Raw genomic sequence first — 25025 nt, forward strand, 5'->3', positions numbered from 1 at the left:
ACTACCTAGCTAAATGCTTCAGTTTTAAATCACCAACTAGTTTTTGGGCATAGGTCCTACACAACCTTACTGTTATATGTCATGTACACTATATGGTCTCCTAAATCATTGTATATTCATGCATTCTGTTACCAGCTGCTGTATTTGTCCTTGACAGTAATTAATATTGCCAGTTTAATTATACTGTTACTATGGATCAATCATAATTAATTTTTGCCAATAGTCTTACTACTGTAGTAATATTAGTTTTGCTAGCGGTATTTTCTGCCATTATTGCAAATGTGATTAGTATTATTACTTTCTGTAACTGTAAACTGGAGCTTTTCTCCCTGGGTCTCCACTGAAAATGGGCTTCTGGCCCAGATGGCCATTACCCAGTGAACAAATGTAATAAATAAATAAATGTTTCAGTTTATAGTTATTTACCAGTGTTTCTTTCTCTTTTTGCCCCTGCTGCCTGATTATCATCAGCACAGTCTTGGCCTATATACCCGTTCATTCCCCTCATCTCTGAGGATAACTGTTGGTCTGGAAGGGGCTGTCATTTAGGCAGCCATCAGGAGTGGTTCAAGGGTTTTTATGTTTTTGTATCCTGGATTCTTGTGGATGCTCAGTAATAGAAGAGAGGAGGCATTCAGTGGGCTGGCTGCACTGGTCACTCTTCAATTCGCAAAGGACATTACCAGCGAGCAGTCCCAACCACCATCCTCATGCATGGGACTTCATCTTTCCCAATTTCCATCAGAGAAGTCACACCTCCCAGCATGCATGCCAAGTGACCACAATCCTTCCCTTCTTCCTAGAAAAGGGGGTGAACCAAGTTTTTCATTCTACTCCCTCCCTGCTTGACTTATCTAGCGCCAACATTGCTAATCCAACTCTGGTCTTGGCTCCATTCCTCTACTCCATAGATCTAGGCCTACCCACATTTTTTTATTTTCATTTTGTACTTAACATATAGAATAAGCATTCTTAACTAGCAACAAGATGTGCATGATACCACACAGAGGAAGTTCAGGTCATTTTTGAGAGTCCGAAGTATGGTTGGTAACCCATTTTGCTAATCACTGATTTATACTTCTGCACATGAAAATGTCTGCCATTGATCATATTTCAGTTTCAGTTATGGCCTCATCCTTCTGCACCTGAAAGATACCCAGGTGGTCTTTTTCTGGAAATGCTGGACTACACATTTATAGTGAACTTCTAGGCAGACTTTTTTTTTCCACTGCACTTACAGTGACCTCATGGGTATTATATGCTTCTTTGCCCTGAGTAACTTGACCTGCAATGGTATCAGGGAGGGCTCACAGATGATCTAGAGCTGCTTGGGCATGAATGTAATGATTTATTGAGCACAAAGTGTTCCCTGTGCCACTTGCAGTTATTACATTCTCAACAGCATATGTCTCCCTGCCCAGATTCAGTAGACATACTGGTTCACAGTGAACTAAAAACAACCTTTTCCAGGACAGAACACCATAACTGCAAATATTACAGCATTTAGCATTAGCATCATCTTCTAGTTTCAAGGCAGCACTGCCTCCAGGATATAGATTTAGCAGGCAGTCTTCCTACTGTAATCAATGGTCTTTTCCTATTGCCATGACCCATCCTTTTAGCAATGCTTCTGATTCATTTTAAAGTTTAAATTTAATTACATATTTACATCTAAACTCAATCGGATCTAATTTTAAATGTATTAAAGCCCTTTGAATGCAATTCATCTTATTTTATTCTGTTACACTTCCAACCACAGGTTTTCTTTCATTTGTTTTTTGTGCATACTGAAGAACAAATGATTAATCTCACTTAATTTAACTATTTCTTTGACTCAGATTAAGTAACCTGACTTCTGTAACTGGATATTTTGCCGAGTTTTAAACATCTATGCATTCTGATGACTTATTTTAAGCCATTAGCAAGTAAGTTTGAATAGCTTATCTTCTGCCTTTCCACCATCTTTCTGTCACATTCAGAAGTTATCCAAAATTATTTTTTAAGAGCTGAACTGTTTCTTTTTGTAGTTAATTTAATGAGATATTGCCACATTGCTTTTACATTAAAGGATAATTTACTGAACACTGTCAAATCTATGTAGTAACTCAGATATAGTCTTGCGGAACGTTCTGTAAATGAATATTTAGAAGTGCCACCTACCAACTTTGATAAAACTGTCAATGTGCAGAACTGAAACTTCATAAATGTTATGGAATTTGGCCAAGCTTTTAGGAAAAAAGCTGCAAATTTTCAGTGATTCTGCTTATGGGGTGTGGTTCTAAGAAGAGATATTGAATGTTGGGTTCATAAGTAGTTGACAAACAGCAGCGTTGTTTGAGTCTGCAATGGCTATAATAAAAGAAGGCTTTTAACACAGTCCACATTCCGCATATCACAGTAAGATTTAAAGTGCCTCTGTGCTTGTAACATTGCTGTCTGTCACGTATAACAAATTCTATGGATATTTTAATTTAAAAAGGATTTTAGAAAGAAAACATAACTTCAGAAATGATTGAGCAAGAGGAGATATTCCTTATGTGGAGTTGTACTATGAATGACAGTATAATAAAATAGTTGAACATTAATATTAGTTATTTGTTCTTTAACAGGTTTCATGACATTAACAGCAGTATGCAGATAGTGAAGGATATTAATTGTACCGAAAAGAGAGGAAAACTGTTTAAAACTGAACAATGGCTAATGTAAAAAAAGAAACATTCATACGGCTGTGTACTACATTGTATGGATCTTAACTGTCCACATTTCTAGAAACCATAACATTTTTCCATATTACTGTTTTCTATTTTCAAGTCAAACTCTGTGGCCCACAGTTTCCTTTAACTTCAATTTACCTAAATTCATAAATATCTACTTTCATTTTTGCAGGCTTCATTACGTGAGCATACGACTGTCACAGAAGCATATGAAATAGAAATGACATTACCTTTCATGCTTCTCTGATCAGAACAGATTGTCGCAACAGTTTTCTAATAAGATCTTTCAAGTTAATTTTACAACAATCTGTTCTGAAAATGAAAATAGCACGCATCACCATCTTGGCAATATCAGATTTGCAGAACACGTGTAAAATAACTTCATTCTGCTACCGGCTTGTGGATAGTGCAGCTGTACTCTGTACTACTAGTCCATGGTTCTCTATTAAAACTCGGAGGTAGTTCTGAAATAAAGTACATTGTCCTGGTCCCCTTCAATAAACACACATCACACCAAATCACATCTGACGACCTTTATTAAACTTCCATAAACATAACTTCATTAACCAGTATTATTTATTAATCACAACATAAACATAGTATAGCTGATAATCACAGGATAAACATCCATATAACTGTTAACTAGGGCAGCATGACCTCACACAGCCTGACCAAATAAGCAGCATCCTTACTTCTGCTCACTTAACTTATGAAGCATTGTCCAACTGCTCACTTTAGTTTCCCAACTCATTGAAATGCACATTCAACACCTGAGGGGAAAAAAAAGAGGGCGAGGCTACCTCTATTATCTGCCCACCAGCTTGACCAGGCTGTTCCCCCTCCCTCCTATCAAAACTTCCAACAACCTAACCACACATTAAAAGAGGTAAGCCAACCATCATTCGGTGTACTCCATCCTCTCTAAACCAAACTGGATCCCTGTCATCACCTCACAAAGCCCTATCATATAAAAATGCCCAGAGCAATCAGTTGCCTAAATGGCTGAAATTAATCAAATGATCCCTCACCAATGCTAAAGTAATAACCAAAACTTTACATAACCTCTGTATATTAACTAAATTCTCACTTATCCTAACTACCAATAGTAACTTTTTAATGATTCCCAGGTCATTACCTACAAAATGTACCACCAGAATACTAAACCCAAAGCCACGTGAAACCACGCAAGGGCAGTTTCATGCCATCATTCTTAACTGCAGCCCTATTTTACCACCAAATGTATATAATAATGACAAAATGAGATTTCCTTTCCAAAATCAGTTTAATAGCAATCTTGCCATCACACCAGCTAACCATTATAAACAAGAAACATTTAATGACATCATAACATCTGCTGCCCAACAAACCACCCTCAGAAGGACTTCAATACATCCATAAAATAAATGCCACATAAACTGTAGCCCAATAAACCTCCAGTTGCCAAAACCAACTGCCACAACAAAACCTATCTTGACAATAGCCAATGTCTGACAGTCTGCAAACTATCAATCCTACCTCAAGCCTACAAACCAACTGAACCACCAACCAAGATTTAGTAAGTTCACATAGCCTTGTCACCTGTGCAACTATAGTACTCGCAGCTAAATCCCCCTTGACCAACCGAACTGCCTTACCTTGTTCCCAAGCCTGAAATGAATCCTAATCCCCAACAATTCCCGCTAAACTCCTACACTAGATTAAATTGAAATTCCAAATATTCAACTCCCCCCCATTATCCTTCCCTCCTGTCGTCCAACAAGCCACAAACCAAATCCCCCAACTTATGTCCGTCAACACACCTCCTGTCACATTTGTAAACAAATGCAAATCCCCATGAACAACTCTATCCATCTGCCAAAAGATCATCCCACTGAAATGCTCCAAAAGGCACCACAATGGTAAAACAATGTACCCGCTTATTAACCCTCACCAAAAATGACCCAAGTAAACTGTCCAGCATGCAACTTCAGTAGTCCAAAGAGCTGAACAACAGCCTAAATCCGCTGCATTTCCTTGGCTTTCCCCTCGAAGCTCATCTTTCCATGTGTTACCTTTCCATCTGATAAGGAATTTAAACATGGCCTACATCTGCAAGGAATCCCAAAAACAGTGCCTTGCTTAAGCCTTCTAACTTCTGCGTAGCCAATAAAACACCCCATCCTCATATATTCCCCAAAACATCTGCATACCTACAATGCTCCATCAAACCCTACCTACTCTTAAAAGTCATACATATACCAAACCACTTCCTATCATCCCAAAGCGCAAGTCAAATGGTACACATGTTACTCACGCTAAAGACCTTAACCTGGTATGTGGCATTAGTAGAACCTGCTTGAGGGATAGATTTGTCTCCCAGAAAATACCACACCTTTGGAACAGACTCCTACTTCATGTCAAACAGAACACCTCAATTGGCCCTCTTCAAACACCATTTGAACAACTGGCAGGGTAACCATAAATTCACCCCAGGGGTTCCACCCATGTCCCCCCTGGACTAGGACAATGGGTTCTGCACATGAAAATAAGGGTTGAACTTGGCTAGCTTGTAAGGACCCTAGAGCCATTAGCGTAGTAACTTCCTATAATTGTTGTGACTCCACCCCAACTGCGGGAACTCCAAACTGCCCATAAACAATCCCCAACCCTTCATTACCCTATCCCCAATATACCTCCTCCTCACTTGCCTCTACACTACTCCAAACTGCACCAATTATGATGTGCCTTAATGAGCACCAAATAAGTAAGATTACCTGTAACCTCATTTTACGCCACTCCAGAAACCGAAACATCCACCCCAGCAGAATCCATTACCTTTCAAATCCACTTCCTTCAGGCTACTGACTGTTGCTCTCTCTGCACTCCCCCATCTGTGACCTCATTGCACACCAGTCTAGCGAGTGGGACATCATAGCGCTTCAGCAGATGAAACACACACGACAGCAGCAGCCAGCACCTGTGACCACCATCTGCAACTACATCATGCACCACTTCAGTGGTGGGTGGATCCCTGCCACAACGTCCCTTGACTGCCACCCTGCTTTCCTGTGTGACATCTGCTAAAAAAAAAAACATGATAATTACTGTAGCAGTTATCGAGAAAAAAAAAGCCCTTCTGTTAATATGTATCAGTACCCTATACCGCCTTCCAAACTGCACTTCCTTCCCCTTGACCCTGCCTTTGCATTTTTTTTTAATAATATATATGATTACCCCTGCCCATACACCAGGACAGAGTCACACATGGTCCAGCTATGCAACTCATTAGGAATATCAGCAGTCCACACTTCCCAAAATTCTACACCAAGGATGCAGCAATCCATATCAGGAATTCCCTACTGATGTGCATTAATTCATTAACAGTTTTTTTTAATTATATAAGTGAACAGCATACTTTAACCCTCCAAGCTGAATTTGCTAATAATCCATTAGTATTCTCTGTTTCACCTCATGCCCAGTTTGTCCCATGTTATGATGGCTGATGTTCTCTATTTTGGAGATGGAAGGTTGAGAGTTATGCAAAACCCCCAGAAATGTACGTCACCAAGGCTCTTCCCCCTTAACCTCAATGACTGCCATACCTCTGAACCTCTTAGAGCAAGAAATCTGAACAAAGCCATAAATAAATGTGACAAAGGCCAAAAATAGGGATAATTTTAATATAGCTCTTACAAATGTAAAAGGTTGATAAAATAACAGGTTTTGCTTTAACATGAATTTTCTGAGGGGTATGAAGTCTGAAACTCAAATGTCTGTCATTATTTTCAAACTTGAATCCTTAATGATTTGCCATTCATTTGACAGAAAAACCTTAATTTTATAAAAAATGGACCTAAATAAATTTGGACATTCTTCAAAACTCTGTACACTTGAGAGGTATGCTTACTGCAAAAGCTTACTGCAAACGTCTGGACAAAGCCTGACAGAATGGTGGGGACAAAGGCCCCAGAATAGGGACAGATTTTAAACACTGCTCCCACAAACCCAGAAATCCACCAGAACAACAAGATCCATCTCAACACTTGTATTTCTGAAGGATAGGAAGTCCGAAAAACAAATGCACACCATCATCTAATGACGGCACTCCTTAAATCATTCCAGTAATTTGCCAGAAAATCAAACATTTTTAGAAACAAATGTATATCATCATTTAGTGACTGCTCCCAGAAAGCCAAACATTTTCTGAAGAACAGACCAAAATATGAAGTAAAATCTTTGATCCTCCCACTACCCAGAAACTGTCTGCCACCCCCCATTTTTGCACAAGCAAAATAAAAGATGGAATTTAAACATCCAGTTGATATGTGTTTGTGACGGTTTACTATCATAATCTCAAAATTTAAAAAAAAAGTGTACTTATTAGCGAAGTGTTTCACCGAAAGTACACATTACCGAATGTTCCTAATGCCGCAAAATAGCTGTTAATGTCGGAAATGTTGATTACGACATTTTCAACACTTAACAACAATCCCACCCTTCCTGTAACTCCCTAACTAGCTAACCTAACATCCCATTTATGCAGGGGGGCAAGCCCCCCTGCACCCCCACACCCTCTCAACTTAATATTCCAACTCTGAGATCGCACTACAGTGAGGAAAGGGTTGTATTTCCCTTACCGCACTGTACCGCGATCCCTTTACATGAGTGAACATTATATTTGCGAATGCACAGTCCATTCGCTCATGTAACCTGCACACATATGAAGTATTCAAACATCTGTTGTTCGAATACTTCATAGCCATGCAATTGCACAGCGACATTTCAATGGTAAACCGTTAATGACATGTACCAAGGTATATCCTTAACAACTGAGCTAAGAGTAGCTGTGTCTGTATGTACAACGAGTGGTAACAAGACTTTATTAGTAGAGTAGCTTTAATATCGAGTTCCAGTAGCTAGGATCTTTAATATTGAGTTCCAGTAGCTAGGATCATCGTGCGCTATAGCCAAAATTGTGTACAATAAAATATATCCTCATCCTGTCTGCATCACACCATCTCAATCAACACTGAAAATCCTCTGGAACTGTTTTTTTTTTTTTTACATTTAATTTTTTATTCTTTATTTACAATACAATGAACATAGATTAAGAATTACAGTAAAGTACACACAAACATGGAGGAGGTTACCAAGAATGCTGCTTTTTATTTGCCATCCAACTGAAGGAACTGCAACAACCGCAATAAAAGCATGTGGCAATACTAAACCCAAAATGCATTTATAATAGCAACTCAGAAGTATGATAGAAAGTCAGACCTTTGTGTAACACCACACATTCAATGTGCAACCAAAGAAACACATGGCACAAGTTTAAAGCTTCAAACACAGAAACCTCACGCTCCAGACACCTCAACCTCATTACCACAATTAACAGAACATGCTGGAGGGACAGGTTCATAACCCAGAGACTGCCCATGCTATGGAACAGACTTCCCATACATGTCAGGCAGAGTACCTTGCTGACCCTCTTCAAGAGAAATCTTGATGAGTGGGTGGGAAACAGAAATTTCATACTGGGGATAACTCCAGTGGCTGTACTCGACAGAGGTACTGGGAACTAAGGTCAGGTGGCACTATGCCAGGGTAATCGTATGGCTAGGCTTGTAAAGGCCCCATGGCCATTAGCCTAGTACACACCTATGAACCTATGACAGTGTACACAATAATCTAGCAGGTGTGAACTTTAAACCCATAATATATAGCAGTATATATAAAGGAAAAGGCAGTTGTGGATGGGGAGAGATAAGAAAGGTTAGCTCACTGCATTATTAACATTTTCTGACTTTGTAATGTAATATCTTTCATATGGCTTGAAACGAAACTCACCGACTATCAATGGATGCAAATAACTCATTTGAAATGTACCTCTGCTTACATCCATTTTGGGTTCTCTCACAACACTGCTGTCTGCATCATGGCAAAATCTGACCCTATGCCATAACTCTCAACCTCTCAGAGCAAGAAATCTGTACAAAGCCATAAACAATGGAGGAAGCAAAGCTGATACTTTTTAAATATTGCTTTTACAAACTTATAAAGTAGATAGAACAACAGGTTTTGCATTAGCATGAATTTCTAAAGGGCAAAGTCTGGACTTTGAGTGACTCTCGTTATTTTCTGACTGCGACCCTCAATGGATTTCCCAATGATCTGCCAAAAACTGCAATTGTATGAGAAACAGAACAAAAGAGGAGGCAAAATCTGGACAGTTGAGAGGAATGCCCTCTGTGAAATCTGTGCAGCCGAAGGTACTGTCACGCATCAATGACCATTAGCGCCACACAGTGGATGCACAGAGGCAACCATTCTTTACCCCTCTTGGAGCCCACATAAAGCCATTCATGGCTTTGGCTGGGGAAATTACATCACTGAGTGACTGACGTAGTCCTCCACCACCACCGACTCCCAACCTCGGTCGAATCTGATATAAAGCTGTGAATATTTGAAGATACTGTGATTTGGCAAAGAAACACTGCAGTCACATCTCCAATATGTACAAGATTACTAAAATGACCACGACTGTTGCTGCCCGCAATGCTATGGTGTACTCAATGCTGTTTTATTATAACATATGCAAGACTGCGTTTTCTCAAAATAAATTCTCTACTGATTTTTGAGCCATAACTGTGATTGGAAATACCTTCTGCAACGATCACCCACAGGCATTTGGTTTAAAAGCACATTGACCAACCCACTGCTGAAAATTCTCAACACAGAATAACAGCTCATGAAAAACAAGGAAACTCAGTGGGTTTCCTTTTGCTTTAGCTACGTTACAAGACATAGCAGAAAAAAGCAACACATTCAAACAGAAACATAAAACATATTCAAGCACACCAAGCCTTACAGATTAAAAAAGAAAAAACTTCCGGGTCTATATTAGATCACCGAATGCTTAAAAAAGTGAACGGTGATTAATCGACCCTATGTAAGCAAAAGCTTACAATCTCTAACTGTCAGCACAGCGATTTTTTTCCTAGGGAAAGAAATCGCTGTTCCAAAACACATACACACAACACAAGCATATCAAACAAACAGCAATCCACACACATACACGTAAAATCTGACACCTAATCCTACACTAAACTATACACACACCATTAATTATCCATTTACCTTAACCCAAACCCTAACCCTAAGGTCCATCACTATCGCACACTCACCTCACCCAGTCCCTAACCCTAACTCACTAACCCGTCCTAACCCTCACTTCCACACAATTGCACACATACCTAACCCGCACCCTAACCCTAACTCACCTAACCCGCCCTAACACTCACATCCACACAATCGCACACTTACCTGAACCCAACCCGTACCTTTCCACCACAGCACTGAAAATACCGAAGCAACAGAAACTGACAACCAAATTCTTTCCTTAGGAAGCAATTCGAGTTTCTGTTGCTTCGATATTTTAAGCCTTCGTTTACATATGGTCGATTAATCCCTGTTCGCTTTTTTAAGCGTTCGTTGATCTAATATAGACTAAACTTCCACATACATGCCTAAACAGGTGCACACAAGCAAATACAGTAATTTATGTAGGGCTTCCCACCCCATTGCTCTTATTAATACACACAACACAACCACGTCCAAAGGCAAATTCCTTAAAATAAGATATTGTGAACTGTATGGGAGTTGACTATAGCAGCATTTGACAAACTGTGATTTTGACAGTAGAGACACTTCTCTTTCCTGACAACAAAATGTGAGTTTTACAGAAGTGGCTGCTACAATGTAACATATGTGAGCTGTACTTATTCCTTATAAAATCCACAGCAAGGTAACTAAAATGTATAATTTAGCCTTCTGCATGCTTTTGTTTTCTTGTGGCTGAAGGGATTTAAGCACTTCTTTTCTTTTTCTATGAAATCTATAAAAATTACGTGAAGTTTGTAAATGCATTCTGATGGGAAATACAGAGGTTAACAGGGTGTGAAATACATAGCAAATGTGTAAAATAGAAACTCTTTATTCTGTCTCTGATTACAAAATATCTTTCTATTAATAAACAAGGAAGCAAAAACTGTAACAGCGTAATTAAAAAGGAGATGGTTAGCTAAGAGCAAGAAAACAAATTCATTAGCAGGCAAACATGAAACTGCTTAACTGCATCAGTGGTGTCTCTTTGAGAAAGATATAAGCCAAATAGTGGAATATTTGTCTGAAGCACAAGAGGAGAGAACTGCCCTGGAGATTGTGGTATGCAGACCAGTGAGTTTATGTTCTGTACTTATTTTTCTGATTGTGTTGCATTCTGGAATTAGAGTTCAATAATCCTGTTAAAGTGAATGGTGAAAGATTTAGTTATAGAGAGATGTTTTCTTGTAATCTATATTTTTAAAGTGACAATTTTCTCTGTGCATGTTTGTCTCTGCAGATTTAAGTGTTTTACTTATTTCATTAAGTCAAGTGTTTTTACATTATTTTAAAAATGTGGCCGATCATATATTTATGTATTGTTTTTCTTTGAGAGTATTTATTACTAAATAATGGTAAGCTGCTGTTATCCCATTCTAATTGTCCATATTGCTGTTAAACACTGCCATTTGTGTTTGCAATTATTTGGCATACTATGAGTTGAAGAAGTAACTGGGAGTTCCCCAGTGACATAATCTGGAGGGATGGCAGTTTACTACCTTGTCACACAAGATAGAAGGCTATGTTATTGCCAAACAGTCTCAGCCTTCCAAGGGAATTTCTGTCTGTGTGTGTTTATATGAAAATGTGTATTCAAAGTACACTTAAGTAGGCAAATGAGCACTGGAAAGCATTGAAACCTGGACAGAGTTGTGTGAAAGGGGTCTGTGGAGCTAGTTTGATGACTTTGCTTCTTTGAGTGTTCAGTCTGATGGTGATTCATGGGTGGCATTGATTTAAGTTCATATCCATAGGAACAGTACATATTTCCAGCATGTCCATGAGGCCAAGATGTGCTTAATGAGTACTCAGTTGTTCATGCACATGTGCCCTTTTGCTTTACTTGAATATGTTTAATACCAATGGAATGACGCGAGATTATACCCCTGCTGGCCATCAGATTATAAGCCTATATTAATTTATTTGTGAGTGGATCCAATAGTAATAGCTCTTGGCTATGGGTTAGTTCAGTAGAGGCAGTTAGGCTGCAAATAAACTTTGTCCCGAAAGGTGTGTATCCTTGTAGATGTATAGATTGCATAGCAGTTGTATCATTTTTTATCATCATAGCTGGATTTTATTCATTGTCTGCGAAGGAATTCTTTTCTAACTTTTCTACCTGACCCTAACCAAGACGTCTTAAAACTCCTAAAGAGCAAAAAACTTAAAACAAAATGCAATATAAGAAAAATATAAAAAAAAATAGAAGCAACCAAAATTTAAATTAATAACTTCAATTCAAAATCAAATGCAGACAGAAATCAGCAATAGTCAGGCAGTGAACAAGTCAAACAAGCACTACAGCTAAAAAAAAAAAAAGAAAAAAAGAGTAGTTTTTGTTTGTATTTTGAAACCTGGAGGGAAGTTTTGTGAAGTGCTCAATTTTTATCAGAGTAAATAAAAGTAAACTCTTAATGCAGCTCTATAGACTTCAAAGAAACCTGGAGAGCACAGAAGAAAAATACATGACAGAGTGAGCAATTATACTGTAGAAATATCCACTTACTTTCATAGGTGGATGAGATGATGTCAGTTCCGTAAGTCTGAAAAGCTGTCTGTCCTTTATCCACTCTGCCTGTGGACATGAGAATCTGAGTGGGAGACTGTGTGTGTGTGTGTGTGTGTGTGTGTGTGTGTGTGTGTGTGTGTGTGTGTGTGTGTGTGTAAAACTGCTGACTGGATAGTGAGGAAGGGGGTTCTCATTTTAATTATCAGATCACAACTCCACAAGGAAGTGGTACCCATCAATTACAGGGGCTGTAAGTGGGCACATGGGGGAAGCTGTGAACATCACAACAGGTTCCACAGGCAAAGAAGGATGCCACCAGTTCTTGTAAACATCTTGATCTTGAGGTCAGACATTTTCAGTGTTATCAATAGTGGCATGTATGGTGCCACTATCACTGAGAGGAGAATGTGAGGAGTAAAAGTCACAGGAGGTAGTAAGCAGAAGTGGTGATACCACAAATGGTGGATTGTGCACAGACAACCCTGGCACCAAACTGCTGCAAGAGTCTGTACCTTGTGCTGGTAGTGGGGTAGTTGGGAAAGAGACCCTACACTAGGGGGATATAGCATCAGATATAATTATTGTTAACCATGCAGTGATTAAAAAGGAGCACTACTTGTCCAGGCAGCTCACTCTATTGAGGGATTTGGGAGAAACACCACTTCAGATGTCACTGGTTAGGGTTTATTTGGATTGGGAAGGGAGACAAGTAACAGTATTCTATTATAACCCAGCAGGTGTTTTAATAGGAAATAATTTTGATGATGATTTACCATGTGTAAATGCAGTTATGCACACCAGTCATGGAGGTCAGCACATGATAAAACAGTCTGGCGGATATACAATCAGTTCTCACACCTACATCCAGACCTGGCAATGTGACTAATTCAGTGGTAGTTAGTAGTAGCAAGCCCAAGCCTGTACCACAGCAATTAAAAGGTACTGGGCTTACATTACTAGGGTCTGCTGCAAGGAAGAAAGGAAGAAAGAGTGAAATGGTAGCAGCAAGCCTGAATCCAGGATTCCACTGTCAGAATATACCAGACTTCCTCAGGAGGTTCCCTTAGACTGAGCAGTTACACACACAGCTCTCAGATCCTACTTTACAGAACTTAGGGGAGGTTGCTAGGGAGCCTCCTGATCTCCAAGGACAGGTGGAGTCTGTATATACAGAAAACTGGTTATTGTGTAGAGAATGAACTCCAGTACAATTGTTAGAAGGAGAAGTGATACAGCAGTAGTACCAAGGGCCTGCAGACTTTTGTCCTAGCCCATAGTATTCTCTTTTCAGGCCATATGAGCATAAAACATACAATAAAAAAGGATTATACAGAATTTCTATTCACCAGACATCACAAAAAAATGTGTTGAAGTATGGCAAGATATGAGAAGTGGCAGAAGTTTTACAAGGCATGAGATTAAGCTAAATCTGTTTTGATGCCTTTGTATGTTGTTAAGGACTGGTTTCAGAAAGCAGCTACAGACACTGCGGGACATTGTAGTACCTTATGTTCTATACATAAGATGTCTATCCTGAGGTGGTATGCATACCATGCTATTAGGCACCTTGAGGTTGGGGTTCTGTGCTCTATTTAGGCAGAGAAGGTAGCAAAGTCTCTTCCAAATTTCCTACGGGAAAAAAAAGATTTTGTCACATCTTTTGTCCTATTTGTAGAAGCACTGTAGGGTAAATCCTTTAAAAACTGCCTTGTACTATCCACAGATCAGTGATCTCTTGGAGATGTCTAACCTATAAATTGTAGATCTGTTTGCCTACTCTTTAAATAATCAACTGGTAAGATAATGTTCCAGAACTCTGTGCAAGGTGGCCTAGAAGACATATGCCTTTTCTTTTCCTTGGATAGAAATGTTCCTGTATGGTTTTCCACATTTTCAACTAATATCCAGGGTACTTCTGAAGATTCAGAAGGAATCCCCCAAGATCATGGTGGTGACTCCATTCTGGCCTAGGCAACTGTGGTTCTCTGTCTTCTTTCAGAAATGTGCAGGGGCAATTACCATAAGGTTTATCAAAGACTGGAACTACTCACACAAGAACAGGGTTGTTTGATACACTCTGGCACTAATCATTTTTAATTAACTGCCTGGATGATAGGGCCTTAATTCCTTTTAGGCACCTGTTTATTGAGGACATGCAGTAAGTACTAATAGAGGTAAGAAGGCCTGCTACTAGAAAATTATATATTTGCAAATAGAAAAGGTTTTCTTGACAGTAGCAGTGATCTAACCAGCACCCATTCAGGGCTAGTTGTTATCTGGTTTTACAATATTATGTGACTTACTATCTAATGTCCTTTCTTATTCCTCTGTCAAGGTTCACTTATTGATCATTTCATCATGTCTACCCATGGATCTTCCTCTTTCAAGGCAGTCTCATAGCAAAATGTTCTTGAAAGGGATTCTGCATAAGAGGCCACCAAGTAAACTGGTGGCACCTCCTTGAGATCTTAATTTTGTGTTACAGAAGGTAAAACATGCTCCATTTGAATCAGCTAATCTGGCTAACTTGAGTTTCTTAACATGGAAAACAGTTTTACTTATTGCTCTGACCTCTGCAAGAAGGGTAACTGAGTTGTAAGCTCTTTTGGTGAGTCAACTTTACCTCATTTTTCACAGGGATAATGTTTCTTTGAGAATTAATCCTTCTTTTATGCCTAAAATGGTATCCAAGTTTACTTTAAGCCATACTATCTATCTTCCTGTTTTCTTTACTGAATCTAAAATTGATTGAGAAAGATATTCCATACCTTGGATGTCCACATACAATGCTGGTAGTATCTTGATGAAACTATATCTCGCAAATCTTTGGATTCATTTTGTATTTCTTATGATGGTAAGTAGCAGGGGCAACCTGTATCAAAAAAAGACTATTTCCAAATGGTTGTCTAAGGCTATTACCTTTTGTTTTGCTCACAATAACAAATAAATTGCAACAGGCTCAAGTCCCTCTCTACCAGGGCTTTGTCTTTATCTATGGCTTTTTCTGTACATATTTTTTATAAAGCACTATAAGCTTGATTCCTTCTCTAGGTCCGGATCAAGCTTTGCTGGTACCATTCTCCATGGGTTCTTATACTCTGAAGGGCTTTATGCTCAAACCTGTCTTTCATTCAAGGTGCTTGACAGTTTGGGCAAGTGGAAGGTGCCTTTTAGCTTTGGAAGTTGGACAGCAAATCCTTTAAACATCCAGATCAGATTTAAAAAGTTGCTGGGAATGGCATAACAGCTCCAAGCATCTCCAAGCAGGAGCAGCTGCAAAAAGTATGGCTTGACTGGAAATCCAGGGTCAAGAGAGTATTCTGTTGGGCAAAAAGTGGTGATGGTTATTGTTGTTTGACACAGCATTCTGCTGAACCATACAGGAGGTTTCTTTCACTGCTGCAAAAAAGGAAAGAGATGGCTATATATATATATATATATATATATATATATATATATATATATATATATATATATATATATATAGCAGAGTTGCTAGGCTGGAGGAGGAAGCAGAAATTCTACCATGTTGCTTTACTTCATTGATAGATGCTGGTACTCTGCATCTGAAGTACATTACAAATAATCAGAAAGGGATTTTGTAGTAGATTATCTCAGTGAATCTCATAGGTTCATAAGTTCATAAGTGATTACTAGGCTAATGACCCCAGGGGGCCTTTTTAAGCCTAAACATATGTTCTAAAAATCAAATCCTGTACTTTGTGTATTTAAGATAGACACATTATGTCAAACCTCAGCTCACTGTCACTCCTCAGTCTACAGGACAGCCCTTTCAGAGCAACTATCTCCTACCCAATTTGAAGATATCACAGCCATACCTCATGAATGAGGAACATTTTTAATAATAACCAAGACTGTACCTATTTGATGGAGCATCATGTAGGCAAAGAGCTGCAGTGGTCCTTCAAACAAGCCCTTTATAACCTACATGAGAGTTAAACAGAACTTGGCAAAGAAACTACAGACAATGTTGGATCTAATGCTCACATGCATACATTATCTGCCTTCCCAATCCAGATGTTTAACAGCCCCCCGGGCCTCACCAGTGGTACTGATGTCAAAGAAGTATGACTTTGTAGAATACAGGAGATTAAGCAGGTGCACAGAATGAGATGCTTACTACATTCCCAGGAGAGACAAAGCTTCACAGCAGTTGTGTCCAGCTAAATGTCTGTAGGCTGTCAACCTAAGGGAGACTGGCAAGTTGCTTTGATATGTGTAGTGTGTGACAGGTTAGCTTTTGTGACCCCTTTTGGATCATATGAGTTGACAAAGATGTCATTTGAGAAGAAGAAAGCCTCAGAAGCCCTTCAGTGATTTATAAACCACATCTTAGCATAAGCTGGGGACTATGCTACTGCTTACCTGAGTGATATTTTCAGTGAACAGCTGTTCCTGAAAAAATGCTTAACATGTTTTTATTATTTATTTAACATTTGTTTACCAGGAAAGTCTGACTTGGAACGAAGCCAATTTTCAGTGGAGGCTCGGGGAGAAATGCTTCAGACGTATGACTTTGTAACATGGGAGGAAACTGGAGCACCCCGGAGGAAACCCACATGAATGCAGGGAGGACATGCAGACTCTGCACAGAAGGCACCCCAGCCAAGAATTGAACCAGAGAACCTCAAGCTGTGAGGTGACAATGCTACCGCTGCACCACTGCATCACATATGTTAGAGAGGTGTTGGGTACACCATAGCAGTTAGAGTTAACTGGGCTAGCAAGTGTTACATGCGAATGGCGGAAGTGTATTATCTGGGGTTGGTTGAGATATAACTTAGCCCAGATCCCAACAGGGTGGAGGTCATTTAGTAATGGCCCAGCACTGCTAACAAAAGGCAGGTGAGAGTATGTTTAAAGAAAGTGCAATACTATAAGAAGTTACCCTCTGCTATAGTCTGATAGTCACTCCACTTACAGACTTAACCAAACCCAATGGAGCAGATAAAGTTATCTGGCCTCTACACTGTAAGCAGGATTTCCAAACACTTAATAAGACATTGAGTGGAATCTCTCTTTTAACCAGTTTTATCTGTTTCTATCTGATAAAAATGTATTGTACAGACAGATGCTTCAAACTATGGAAGGTTTGTCCTTAGCCTGGTTTACTTTAAGGAAGATAAGCACCCCATATTGTATCTCAGCCATAGACTTCAGCCTAAGGTGGAATCTTATGCAACCAGAATGGAGTGCCTAGGCATAGTTTGGTTCCACAAATGCTTCAGCCCAATCTGTATGACGGAAGGATCACCATGGTTACAAGCCCTAGATCTGTAAAGAAGTTGAACAGGATAAGTGAGGAAAAATGAAAGCTGCTTAAATTGAGTTTAGCATTGAATCCCTATAACATCACTATCCATCATAACAATGGAAGTGCTAATGCCAGTGCCGGTGTCCTATCAGGACATTCACTGTCTTCTGAAGCATTGTTTTAGAGGATATCTCAAAAAATCTTGCTTGAGGTCTAGAAGAGGGAAGATGATGGCATGTTTGAGAATGTCTGCCACCGTTTTCAGAGCAAGAATGGAAAGGATGTGTGAATTGCATTTTAGCCTTATAAAACCTATAGCAGGGAAACCAAAAAATGTGATTTATACTACAATGTGTGTATTTCAAGAAGTGAAAATATGTGAGAATGTGTGACCTCTTACTGTGCAATGTATAAAAATTATACAAAGTTGTAACTGCATTGTGCTGAGAAATACAGCAATTATACATTGAATGTGAAATGTATATCAAACATATGAAAAAGAAATGAGTCATTCTGTCTGTGATTACAAGATCCACATCTATTCCTAGAATAGAATGCTAAAACACTAAAACTCTAAAACTGCAGTTAGAATAGAAATAGTTTACCAAGAGGAGGAAAACAATTTATTAGTGTGTAAATATGAGTTTATAGCGGAACATCGAAGGCTGATAAGACCAAAGCTCACAACTTTGAACCCCAAAAGCTGACATCGAACCACAGAACAGAGATTGCCATAGAGTGCAGGAAGTGAAGATTTCCATTTACTGCACTATAGTGTGATCTCCGAGTTGGTATATTTAAGTAGCGGGGGGTGCAGGGGGGCTTCCCCCCCTGCATAGAGCGTTTTTTTTTTTTTGGGTAGTTAGTATTTTTTTTGTATGTTCAATGTTGTCAGCTTTCGAGGTTTGCAGTTCGAAGTTGTGAGCTTCGGACTTGTAAGCTTTCGATCATGTGATATAGACTCTGTAAAAATGAAGTCCAGATTAATTTCATTTATTGTTGCTGTATGGGAAAGTTATAAGCCAAATAGCTGAATGTACAAGTCAGAAGAGGAGAAAAAAACTATCATTATTTATTTATTTCCAGTTTGATAACCAGGGATGTCCACTGGGCCCGAAGGCCCATTTTCAGTGGAGGCCTGGGGAGAAAAGCTCCATGTAACAAACACTTTGCACTTTTAAAGTTGCATATTACATGGCATTGTAATGTACAAACTTGTTTGTGATGTGTACTTACATCTCAACCAATGATGTTTTCTATAGTAGCTTAGGACTTGGTAGTTCTTATATAAATTATTTATTAATGTATTTATTTATCTTTCTTTGTTTACCGGGAAAGTCCAACTGGGATAAAATCCTTTTTCAGCAGATGCTCTGGGAGAAAAGCTCCTTATAGTTTTAAACAAAATTGCTTTTTGGAATGCAAAAACTGAAAAATGAAAGAATTGATAAAATTATACATATTAAACAACAAATAAAAATTGTATACGGAAACATTTTTACAGAGATTAAGGTTTGATATACCAAGATTGAGAATACCATTAATAAGGATTCAGAGTTATATGTAGGGAGTCTAGGATTTGGGTATACAGGTTTACAGTAAGGCTTACATTTGGCATTGTTTTATTATGGAATCTGATTCACATGCATGCAGACATACTTTAAAGAATGTCTGTCAACCTGGAAAGTGTTATGATAGGTTGGAAAAGAGGCAGATGTAAAACTGAGGGAAAAATTCTGTTTGTTACAAACTTCAGAGAATTTTTTACCAGGTCAAGAAGTTATAATGGTGGGATCTTTATAGGGGGAAGTAGCCATTATAGAAAAGTGAGGTATAGCAGTGGAAAGTTGAGTAAAGTGTAGTTTATAGAAGAGGAAGGAGAAGTAGAGGAGAAGTGAAAAGATAAGAGAAATAGGATGTGAGAGACAGAGTAGGTGCTGTGGTGAAGAGAGATATTGAGACAGTTACGTTAGTGATGTATACTGGAGAAAGTAGTATGAGAAGGTTTGAAATGGAGAGGATTTAGAAGATGACAGATGAAGATGTGTTTGGGCAAGGAGAAGAGAGGTAGACAGGCTGCTTTAGGATGAGATTGCAAATGGTTGACATGGTTCTTAGCAAAGTTTATATTTATATAGATGGGGCATGCTACTGGGTGATTTGAAGGCATTTTCCTTGTCCTTGAGTTTTAGGTCAAGTGGCATGGAGTTCCACAGCTTGGTGACATGGTATGAGTAAAGGGAGTTACCAACTGTTAGATTTAGTTGTGAGTAGGAGGAATTTATTATTGGAACATAAGGTTTTGGTGTTTGTAAGGCTGCAGTAAGGTTTGTGAAGATGGGCATTTGTCTAGGTATTATATTAGATTGTAGGAAGTTAGTAGTTTGGAGTAGGATATGGATTGTGGTACTTCTAGTCCAATTAAGTCTCGTAGGGCTTTACAGTGATGTGTTGATTGTGAGCTATTTAACTGCAAATGTTGCTGTTTTGCAATAGCATGAGTCAAATTTTGCTCCGATGGTGATATTAAGATTGGTGACAAGTATAGGAGGGGAAGGGACTAGATATGTTTTAGCTATGGACTTGCTGGTGCTATCTCTGATAAATGATTTGGCCCTGTAGAAGAAGTCTGGCTTTCTGTGTTTTTTTATGGCTTGTAGTATATGTTGGTCATATCTTAGATTGTTTTTGAGTAAACTCCTTCAAGTTTAGTTTGGGTCACAGTTTCAATTATGTTGTTTAATGATAGAATTTGGAAATGTTTTTGTTTTTATTCAGATAAAAGTTTGGGGAGTAAAGAAGATTATGCATTTATTTTTTTCAAAATTGAGAAGTAGGTCTGAATCAGACAGACAGGATTCCACGAAAAGGAATGCCTGCTGTGTGATGTCCTGGAGGTTTTCTATTGTCTTAGCTGAGCAGATGAGTGTGGCATCATCTGCTTATTGGACTAAGGTTGCTTCTTTGCTGGTAGTTTGAAGTTTATTAACAAAGATGTTAAATAGGAGGGGCACTAAGACGGATCCTAGGGGTACTCCAACTTTAACTGATAAAGGAGAGAATTCATGCTGTCATTTTACAACTTGCTGTTTATTTTGATAGGTAACTAAGAAACCAGGAAAAGGATAGATTACCAAGTCCAGAAAATATTTTCTGATGAGATACTGTATTGAATGCTTTAAACAAGTTGAGGAAGAGGGTTGGAATGAGATTGCCACTGTTTCTGTGGTGGTTAACTTTATTGGTAAAGTTAAGGAGGGCAGTTGTGGTACTGTGGCTGGGCTGAAACCATCTGTATGCTACAGAGTAGGTTTTGGTTGTTGAGGTATTGCAGGAGTTATATGGACATACTTTTTAAGAATTTTAGATAGTGGGGATAGTATGGTAATTGGCACAAAGTTAGTTAGGGTCAGTAGAGTTGCTACCTTTGTGGAGAGGTATTATGAAAGATTTTCTCCAGATTTCTGCAACTTTGTTTTGTGTTGGGGATCTGTTGATAAGGATGGAGTCAAGATATGCTATAGTTTCAGTTGTGATTTTTAGGTATTCTCTGAGGATGTTGTCAGCAGCCATTGTTGTTGGTTTAAGGTTTTTCTGTCTGTTCTGTTAATTAGCAAAGTGTGGTCTGGTTTTAAGTTACATTGTAGTGTATTCTTATTTTGAGCTTTTGGAATGGTGGGGATTGAGGGTATCTGTTTGGTAAGAGGGATAAAATAGAGTTAAAGTGGGAGCTGAACTGGATGGCAGTACTATCTCAGTAGTCAGTATGTCAAAGGGGGAAGTTGTGGTTTGTCCTGGTTGGAGCAGTGTTTATAGACCAAATTTTTTTGGTGTTATTTTGTTTGTTGATCTGTAGGCTAAAGACATATGATTTTTTTTGTTATGCTCTGTTTTGAAATGTTTCTCCGATATCTAAAGGTTTGGAGGGTGGCGTGGTCCTTGTTTTTGGACCTAGTATTCCAGGCAAGGTCTGTCTATTTAAATAGTTGCCTAGTGTATCTATTTAGCCATGGGGTTGCATTTATTCTAAGTTCTAAGGAGTGTATGTTCATTTATTATGTTTGAAAATACTTGATTAAAGTAGGATACACTGCTTCATCTAAAAGTAATGTTTTATGGATATTCCAGTTTCATTGTTTAAGGGTTAATTTGAAGTTATCTGGGTTGAATTTTGTTAGGTTTGCTTGAGGCTATTTATTTGCTGTCTGATACCAGACTTTTGCAGGTGATTCCTGCTAAACTGGTAGAGTCTCTACTGACGTCATGACTGTGATTTTGTTTGTAAGGCTCCAGTCTAGATTGGATTGCTTGTCCATTTTATTGTGCATTCTCGTGGTGACATCTAATAGTTGTATGAAACCACATAGATTTATGTTAGTTTGCTTCCCATTTAAGTTGACATTACCCATAATAATGGTTTCTTGGATAATAGTGGTGTTTAACCATAGCAGAATTTTTTTCCATAGTGGATGAGTTGTTGCCTAGGGAAATGAAGAAGTTAATAATGCAAATGTTTTCTTATTAATGTTTAGATGTGTAATTAGTATTTCTGCATTCTGAAAAGTAGGGAGAGAAGAGGGATATAGAGTTATGTTAAAATGTTTTTATATATAATTGCTATATTACCTCCACATTTTTTTTCTGTCTGTTCTGATTATATTTGAAACCTGGAGGAAATATTTCATTAAAAAAACAACAGAATTCCAAATAGCGGACACATTGAGCAAAAGAAGCACAATTTTATTCAGTATCGACAAAGCTTTCTGGTGATACCTTCTTCAGTGTGTAAGAAACCATATAATTGGGCTGTGTTTTGTACAAATTATACTGAGTTTTATCATGTTGTTTTTTTATTGACGAAAATTGTGCTGCTTTTGCTGAACGTGTCAGCTATTTGGAATTCTCTTGTTGGTTATTTGGACTTGTGCATTCCAGCAGTTCACCTTTGTGCTGGTCCTATTTGCCTTTTTCTTGTGTATCAGAAGTATTTCATTGTCATTTATTGATGATTTTAACCAGGTTTCTGTTGTGACTGTTATGTCTAGGAAGTGGTGTACAATGCATGTATGGAAATCTGAAATTTGTTGCAGATGCCCTGAAAATTAATGCTGAGCAGCAATAAGTTGTGTCATTTTATTTGTGGGAGAGGGAGTGGGGGGGGGGGTAGTTGTGTCAAGTTTTGGCATGGATTGGTTATTTGAGGTAGGACCTGGCTTATGTCACCAATAAGTTTGAAACTTGTGCCAGTAAGGGTACTGGTATTTTGGTTTTGTTTTTCTGTTTTTGACATGACAGAATATTGTGTTGCTGGTATTTACATACTTGTATTTGTGCATGTTAAATATTGAGTGTTGGCACAGTTTAGGAGGGGTGGTAGAGTAATGGGATTTGGTGTAGGATGTGTAGAAGTGCGGGTTTGTTGATGAGGAATAATGTGATGAAGTGTAATTGTGGTACTGTGTGGCATGTGTGAGGAGGAGGAAGAGGACTAATGCTGAAGCTATGTGCTAGGAATACATGTTTTTGTAGTGCCAGAGGGAGTGGGAGTTGAAGGTTGAGATTAGCTTTGAATTTAGTGTGTTTATTTGCCACTATCAGTATAGTAGTTAAGGTATAACTAGGAAAAGATGTACCCAAAGCAATTTGTGCAAAGTAGTTTTTTGTTTGTTTTTTTTTTTTTGGGGGGGGGGGGCAAGTTTATATTTTTCAGCATATTTAACTATTAACATTAAAACTCAATTCATTCTGCAGTGTTTTATATATTCATTTTAAAAAGCTCGAGGCTGATCATTGGTTTATGTATTTACTGATAAGGGGTTATTTCTTGATTAATGTTGGTAAGTTGCTGCCATCCATCTCAAATTTTTTAGACTGTTCTACAATTTGTGCTTTTAATTATTTGATGTACTATCAAGAGTTGAAACGATAGTTTTGAGTTTACCCAGTTATGCAATCTGGGTGGTGAGAATTTACTACCTTAGTTGGGATAGAAGGATGTAGATCTGAAGAATATTCCAAGCCTCCTGGGGAAATTATCCTGTGTCCATGTGTAAATGTAAGAGTTTATTCAAAGTATAGTTACTATGGATAAGTGAACACTGAAAGGCAGTGAAATCCTGGCAATGTTGAGAAAAGGTCTAGGGGGCTCATTCAGTGTGAATCCTATTCTTGGGTGTGGATGGTGTAGGGTCCTATCCAGGACAACCATGCATGCTCTTAAGTTCAAGCTGCACCTAGTTTAGATATCTATATTTGCGTGCCTTTTAATTCTTTAATTTATTTATTTCAGTGGTGTGACTCAACAGATAATACCCCTGGGGGCTATCATTTTATAGATCTGGATTACTTTATTTGTTTGTGGCCATTGTAACAGATTTAAGGGCATTGCAGTGGTTGAATTGGTATGGATAATTTAATTGCAGCTCACAAACATGCTATATGACTGTTTCTTGGTGTTGTGGCAGGTGTTTCATGCTGTTTATAAACTTGCATTGTACATCTGGTTACATGACATTCACACACCGATTACATAACACGTTACTTGCCTATCATATTTTTTAGTATCTGTTATCATCATTATTCAATGTAGCTCTAAAATGTGCTGTTCTATTTTTATGCTAAACTTTTTATATAATGGTATATTGTGAATTAGAGTGTGTATTGCCTAACTTTGGGAACTGTCTCACTGTAGTACAGACATTCATTATAATACAGTATCTGATGTTGTCAATCTTCATGTAATCCTTGACTGTGGGCTCTGTTCCGAACCTCTGAACTGACTCGACTGTTTACTTCAGCTCGCACTTTCCAAACTCTCAAGCTAAGCTCTACCCATAATGCCCCACTCTAAATTACTTCAGATCTCATTTGCTGCTTCATGTGTCAGATGCGTCCAACATCTCTTGAGCTTTGGCAGTTCTTTAAAGTAAGTTTTTTTCTTTGAATTTCTTTAAATCCCTCTTATACTTGTATTTATCTTCTTGAATACTTAGTCTTTCTACAAGCTCCTCTTGCTTTCTTTCTGTCACGTGTGTGATCTTCCCCTGCTTTTCCTCTACTGTTCAGTAGATTTCTCTATGTACCATTGCTGGTACTCTCCTTTTATCTATTTAGGTATTTGTTTGGATTCCATAGTTGGTACTCCTTTCTCTTTTCTTTAAAAAAAAAAAAAAAAAAAAAACCTTTGCTCTCCCTGTGTGTGTGTGTGTGTGTGTGTGTGTGTGTGTGTGTGTGTGTGTGTGTGTGTGTGTGTGATCTTTATCAGCTTTAAGCCTTCCTTTCTGGTATGGCTGATAAATTTGATTTGTCTTTTAAACCTTCTAAAGACACTTCTGGCTTTCCAAAAGTGTGACAGAAAGATGCCGAATTCAGATGGGCATGTCTGCTG

Source organism: Protopterus annectens, chromosome 14.part0, assembly GCF_019279795.1.
Source record: "Protopterus annectens isolate FY-2018-M chromosome 14.part0, PAN1.0, whole genome shotgun sequence".
Lineage (NCBI taxonomy): Eukaryota > Metazoa > Chordata > Ceratodontiformes > Protopteridae > Protopterus > Protopterus annectens.